The sequence below is a fragment of the Hypomesus transpacificus genome, chromosome 13 (genome assembly GCF_021917145.1).
Source record: "Hypomesus transpacificus isolate Combined female chromosome 13, fHypTra1, whole genome shotgun sequence".
Taxonomy (NCBI): Eukaryota; Metazoa; Chordata; class Actinopteri; order Osmeriformes; family Osmeridae; genus Hypomesus; species Hypomesus transpacificus.
The window spans coordinates 5,104,844-5,112,404 of NC_061072.1; the positions used below are offsets into that span (position 1 = coordinate 5,104,844).

Here is a 7,561-nt window from a genome sequence, read left to right on the forward strand (position 1 = left end):
ATTATTACATTAGCCTATTGTATTGATAATTTTTGAGTAACCTCAAACCTTTCTTTTGTTTCTTTGACCTTACATTTTCTTTGAGGGCTTATGGTCTCGGTTTAACATCATTATTTATAGGGACATCATTATTTATAGCGAAGAAGCCTACCGGACACTGTTAGCTCGCAACGTAGACAAAGAATGCTCCTGCAACAAAGTTGTTACTTAACTTCATTGCCACAGCCTCAACTTTGTCAATGTCAAAACTGTCTGTTCATGAAAATACTTCATTTCAGCCTAAACTGCTAGCTAGGATATACATTTCACTGGGTCTTGCAGCGCTGCTTGATTGAATTAGCCGGTCTGTAGAGATCTTGGGACGAAGCCACTTTTTTGGTGTTTTACTGATGCAGAATTCAGTCAAATAAAATCGATAGACGTAGCCTAATGAGTGGCACATAACGTGAAGTAGGCCTAACATTGCATTTCATTTTATATGAGTTTTAATAACTAGCCTAAATTTCTCTTCCAGACTTCGAAAATCCACTCTTCCCGGAGAAGGCTTAGCTACATGGCTAGACTGTTGCTACAGATCAGAATCCTTCATATCTTGGACACCCAAAATCAGCGAATCTTGCAGCCAAATCAAGTAGCCTATATATATAGATAGGCCTTATATGGCTACAAACTTCTGCTGGGCGTCTAGTATATGGTTTAGCTGGCTATTTGTTATTAAGACAACTCTTTAATGTGACACATTAGGCTTTTACATGCGGGTTTTAAATTGGCTAAATATACCGGTGTAAAAAATGACCTAATCTCTATGATTTAAACATCATTGTAAGTTTTTCCCTTCTCGTGATATTTTCAGGCATTAGTAGTCTACTCATTGCATTGATTCATAAGCTTCTTTTAAAAAAACGTTACTGTACTGTACCAGCAGTAGCTATCTCAGATGGAATCGCGATTCAAATAGTACCATCTGCTAACTGAAAATATGCCCCCCAAAACGTAAATAAGCTTGACATTTATTTAGGGGGAAATTGATTGTACTACATACTAGACCGTTCGTCTTGGTACTGTAGCGATTGCGTTGGTTGAATTCGATTTAACGTTACATCCGTTGTCCGTTGTAGGCTGAAATGAATTATTTTCATGAACCGAAGTTTAGGTTGTGGCAACTGTTTGAATTCCTACTGTAAACAGCTGTGGAGATGTTTTTGTTAGCTAGCGTTAGTAGACTAGGCTACAGCGTTGCAGTGTCGTGAGCTATACTGGTTTGAAACCACTGGTAATGATAATTTCACCCACAAATCGTTTACTTGTAATCTAATGTCATAATATATCCGTGTGAGGAATGTTTATTTTAACGATTGAAAACAGATGCATCATAGACAGCTGTAGTATGTGTTTCCCGGGCAACAGAGGCTAATGTCATGATGCTAATGCTTCAGTGAAGTAGTAGACTGTTTCCGAAAGTAGATGTACTTCCTTAATAATATTAGCTTATATTGTACATTACACATTACAACTGTGTGTCATATCACAAAGTAAAATTAGCAAATAGTTATCACCCAGGCCTCTTTTCTTGTGGCGTTTCTGCAGCTGCCTTGCAGTAAAGCAGTTGGCCTAGCCATCTCCCACAAGTTAACAAGCTGCTAAACTAATGTTCTGCTAGAGATAGTCACGCGAGCTTTCGTGACGTTAGTGGCATCAGTGACTGTGGCTAGCAAGTTAGCCACCATTAGCTTCACCTTTCGCCACAAATTCTTAATGTCTACTTAAACCGTGCAACGGAACGTAAATCCCAATACAAGCAACTCAATCGCTACCAAGATGAAACTTTTGACACCTAGGTTGTCTATGTAGTCCAAATATTGACTGAGTTTTAGGGGTGTGAAGAGAAACAATAATAATAATAATATATATGTGAGATAACAATGGTTTGTGCTCGCCGAAGGCAAGCACACCCCAATTAGCTTCTGTTAAACGGGTGGGAGGAAATTGACACAATTGCTGCAAATCAAGTTCACATACATGGAGATTTCTCATGAAAATATTTGTATAATCATTGAAGAAATGCAACACACCATAATTCAAAACAATGTACGTAGCTTCGCAGAGAAAAGACCCTGGTCTCACCAGCAGTGCGCACGGACCAAGGTTGCGCCCTTAAAATGGCATCAGAATAACGCGCCATTGACTTTAGACCACGTTTTGCCTGGTCAGTGGCAGAATTGTTTTTCTAAAACTACAAAATAGCACCAGGGAACGTTTGCACCGGAACACGCCTCCTTTTTCGCTGAACCGCCGACGGGAGCGCAAAGTAATTTCGATGTGCGTCTGTGGAGGGAAAAGTTGGCTTTGCGTCGAATACAAACTAGAAATGACACTTGCGCCGTTGACCAAGTCAATTGCGCTGGGTGCAAGATCGGGCATTAAGTCCTTAGGGGACAATAGGGGGAATGTTAGCCAATGTTTTACCAATTAAATTAGTCTTTTCCTTTCAACTTTTAATCAGTACCGAGGAACGGACATTGAGGGTTTTAGACGGGCTGGGACGGATCACCTCGACTAATTTACCATTCGTTTAACCAGATCTGTGTCCGTTTCTCTCTATTTACAGTGATATATAGCTTTTATATGATTTTAGTCTAATATGTACACCTTCGGTTATGTGAGCGTATTTACATGCAAGAATTCTTAGAATCTATTTAACTACCCTTCCCTTTTTACCAAGAGAATCCCTTTTTACCAAGATAATATGCCGGCTATTACCTTTGCCCTTATACTACCGTACACAGATTACCTTACCCCCTGTATACTAATCTACTCCGAACCGCCTGTGTCTAACAATAGTGAGCTTTAACCGTTTTATGGTCAGACTCTCCAGATCAAGCGCACAGCTAAATGTATTTACCTAATTTCGGTGTTTTGCTGCTATGGCGACCCAGATTAGAATTATAGCGAATGTAAAGCAAGCCAGCAGCCAGCAAATTATAGCTGAATGTGACAAATTAATCATTGTCTTTCTGCACCATGGTTATTAACAGGCAGCCACACAGAGTACATATAATATATAATATTTTGAATCACACTCCGGTTTCCGTGCTCTATGAATGTATTAATCTAATTAAAAGAAATAGGTTCTTTTGAAGGAGAGATTTACCGGAATCTGTTCCATGGATGAACATGCACTCGGAAAACGCATAGAATTAGCAGATGAAAAGGTTCTGCCGTACATTATAAGTTTTGTGGCCAAAGCAGAGTCCGACTGCTTGTCCCCCACGGATCCAGGCTGGTCTCATCAATCTCCTGGCTGGCAAGCCAAATTGTCGTCAAAATAATAGTCTAAGTTTATAACCAATATAAAAATGTAAAACAGCACGGAAATGGCAGCAAGGTATGATACAAAGTGTTTATTCGAATCTAACACAAAGGATTGATTCCAACAACATGGGAGAGGCCTACACACACACTTCTCTCTTTTGCACTCAAACTCTTATCTATCTGGTCTTCCACATTTGGCCTCTCTGTCTTCTATGTTTTAGTGGTACTACTAATCAGTCAACAGCTTTGCCTCTGGTTTTCAGGAATATAGCATACAAAAGTAAAAAGGTGATTAAGAGGTTCATTTTCAATCATTTAATCCATAACCATTTCTCCATTGTCAGAATTACAGCTGTGTGATGTTTTTTCTACAACAGAAGGACTTAAAGTATTTCCAGACAGTCCAGTAGGTGGAGAGTGTAGGGGGGACAGACCTTGGAGGATAACGTCCTGGTTATGGAGGTGGAGGTCGTGGAGGGGTGCAGTTACGGGAAGGTCGTAGAGGAATGCGGAGGGACCGGAGTGGGAAATGGATCCGCCTCTGGGGCCAAGCACCTGAATTTCTGCAGGGAGAGACGAGAGTGAGAGTCAGCAATGGTGTTGTGGTGACCGGGGATGTGAGCGGCTCTGATGATGAACTGATGTGTGACTGATAGCCAGGTGAGGCGGCAGATAAAGGGCATGGCGGTGATGGAATTTGATCGGTCTTTGTTGAACCAGGAAATGACGGCAGTGTTGTCGGAGTGTATGAAGATGGATTGGCGTGACCAGTCATGACCCCAGAGGAGGGTGGCGATGATGATGGGGCAGACCTTGTGAAGTGTGGATGAGGGGGCCAGTGAGGGAGAATGGCAGGAAGGGAACTCGGAAGGCCATGGGGGGGAGAACCAGTGACCGTTATCGTAACAGTCAAAACCAGAGGAGGGGGCGGCATCGGTGAAGAGTTGCATGTCGTTGGGGTTGGATACAAGCTCGTTGTAAAATAAAGTGATCTCGTTCCAGTGGGAAAGGAGATGATACCAGAGCTCCAACTCCATGATACAGGAGGCGTCCAGTGTGATGGTATAGTGGAGTGACTGTATGGACGAAGCCAGGAGCGGCCTTGGAGGATGATGTGGAGGGCGTAGTTCAGGTGGCCAAGGAGGGAGATGAGTTGGCGCTTGGTGCATGTGGGAGTGAGCAGGTAGTTGGACAGAAGGAGAGTGATGCGGTCCAGTGTCCAGTGTGATACCAAAAAACCCAAGTGTTGTAGTTGGCCCTTCTGTCTTTTCCAGGGAGAGGGGGACACCCAGTTGGTGCGAACCCCAGGTGCGAACCCCGTGGTGAGTGTGTGGAGGCCTTGCGCCGGTGGGAATGAAGGGTGGCCGATGGTGAGGAAATCGTCCAGAAGATGGACTAAGAAGGGAACGTTGGACTCATTGAGGAGGATCCAGCAGAGCGCTTCGGAGAGGCAGTCGAATAAGCGCAGGCTGCTTTTACAGCCGAATGCCAGTCAGACAGCAAAGTAATATGAATCCTCCCAGCAGACCCCAAAGAAAGCCCAGTTGTCGGGTGGATGGGAAGGACCTTAAAGGCGGTTGTGATGTTGGCCTTCGCCAGCCAGGCGCCGCGGCCGGCCAGGCGGGTGAGGGAGATGGCGTGGTCGATGGTGGAGTAAGCCAGGGAGTAGTCTGGGCTGGAGATCAAACTGTTGATGCCGGGGACGGGGCCGCAACAGTGGGGAGAGAGGTGGATCACAAGCTTCTGCTTTCCGGGTGGGGACAGTCGAACGGGCCAATCATTAAACCATCAAGCCTTGGACAACAGGGCAGAGACCATGTCGGGGCCTTGAGCGCCGAGCGGAAGTTTGGGTAGGCAAAGGAGCAAGTAGGCAAGGACACCAGGCCCGGGGGAGAAGCCGAGGACCAAGCCGTCCAGGAGGAACCGCATAGTGTCGGGGTGGTGGTGGAGGGCTGCAGCCAGGGCAGGGAAGATGATAGGGGTGGACAGTCAGGGGGGGCAGGGCTGCATTTGTGCAATGGGCAGGAGGGGCTGCTGCCCCAGGCCCTGGCCCTGGCCACTATTTTTTTCATGCATTTACCCACCCGTAGTGAAATCCACGTTCTCTTAGCGTCACATGTCGTTGCTGGTATCAAACCATGCAAGACAACAATGGCTTCGTATGAAGGTGATGTAAAACGATTTTGACCTGATTCGCCAAATTGACTTCAACGATTTGATTTGTGACTTTGCCTTCAAAAAAAGTAGACGAGTGGACTTAAACTAGTCCCACACTGATTATCTAGCCTATGTTCTTTTCAGTAGGCGGCCACAGCCTGATAATTAAATTATTCAATCGAGTTGTTTGTAAATATGTGTTCGCTGGGCTGTGTGTGTGCACGCTAGACTGTATGTTCCTATGTATTTTGACATTGTGGATGGCTAGGGGTGCGTGTTATAATGTATTTCAATCAGTTTCAATTTCTTAAATACTGCAAGGGAAGCTCAGCTTCCCCTGCAACTAAAACAAATTAATGGTCAAATATTTACTATTGTGTTAACATTTTGAATGCGTTAGAACAACTTCATATTGTAGACGAGTTCTTTCAGAATCAGGTACATATATTAGCAGGTCGACTGACTGATTTCCTTCTCATACATTCCCGTAGTGTCACAGTGTATTTCCCTGTTGAAGCTCAGCTTCCAAGGACTTCAATGGGGCTGCTCTGAACAGTTTTTTCAGTGCTTCGAAACTAAACGGTCATTGGATGAATGCTGAGATTATGTCCCGCCTCGGACGCTCAGCGGTGAATGGAGGAGTGGGCTGGCCTGGACGCTGGGCTTCTGCGTGATGATTGGAGGGTCTGTCGAAATACTGCATCCCCTTTTGATTGACAGTAATTTTGTACTACAAAAAGTCACCGACGCTATTTAAGTTCAGTCCCATCTTGGATTTTGCAACTGTAGTTGAAAGACAAACTGCAGCAACCTATTTGGAAATTGCTAACCAATATATTTCATACAATTATACACCACGTTCCTTGTTTCAGTTTAACCTAATTTCCACCTTTCCTCCTTGATTAATATTGTTTTGTTAGATCGTTCATTCATTCAGTAGGCTAGGCTAGTCGTAGGGGTGAACTAGCCAGTGAACTAGCCAAATAAATAAAACATTTTTAGGATGTGGGCCGAAAATTAGCTTCCCCTCTTTGAAAGACCAGCAGCCGCCACTGATTACAATGTATCACATACTGATATTTTTGTCTGTCATAATTTAAATACCAATCCCTCTCTCTCTCTCTAATATATATTGATAAAATCATAGTAATAATGTATATATATATATATACAAAAAAATATTTTGCGTGGTGGTGGTGGGGGGCCTCGGGGAGGCTTCTGCCCCGGGCTCCAGATGTCCTTAACCTGGCCCTGGGGGGGCGACCGGCGGGGGGGGGGGGGGGGGGGTCATGGGAACAGAAGGATCGGGGTTGGGCCCCGCTGCAGAAGATGCACATGTGGAGGCTCCGGCAGGACGACAAGGAGCAAGTCCCAGCATTGAAGTTGTTACAAATCATGTGCCCCTTCTGCAGCAAGATGGGGCGGCCCCGGCGGTCGATGCCCGCAGGGCCGGACATGAGGGGCTGCGGGGTGATGCCGCAAACAGGGCAGGACGATCAACGAACGTGGGGATCCAAGATGGCGCCGAGGATGGCTGCCTCGGTTGCTAGGTATGTTTGTATGTTCTGTCTCTTATTCAGTGTTCTGCCAAGATATTCAGGGTTCTCTAACAAGAGAAGTACTTCTAAACATCAAGACTACAACACCTGTGGATTCCCACTTTTCTGCTTCCAGCAGCAGACTTAGTGGGAATTATAGTCAAAGCCATCCTCGGCTTTTTCCTAGCAGTGAATCGTCGTAGGAGAATTAAACGGGCCGGTGCTTTGGTGCGACTTCGCCGGCGCAGAGCGAGCACAGCGTTACTGGGGATATTTCTCTCCAATGTGCGTTCGCTGAGCAACAGACTGGATGAACTTCAGCTATGGAAAAACAGAGACTTCCATTCAGCTTCCGTTTTGTGCTTTACGGAGACATGGCTGAGTGAACTGATCCCGGACTCTGTGCTACAGCTAACAAGTTTCAAACTGCTGAGAGCAGAATCGTGAATCCCTGCTTTCGGGCAAAAAGAAAGTCGGTGGTATTTGTTTTTTTATTAACAGTGGTTGGTGTGAAGATGTGACAGTGATTCTGCAGCACTGTTCTCCTGATCTGG

At 45.1% G+C, this 7,561-nt stretch overlaps 1 pseudogene; it reads right to left on the reverse strand.

Moving 5' to 3' along the window:
- Positions 1-1,897: 1,897 nt before the first annotated feature.
- On the reverse strand, positions 1,898-5,088 carry LOC124475644 (annotated as a pseudogene).
- Positions 5,089-7,561: the final 2,473 nt, after the last annotated feature.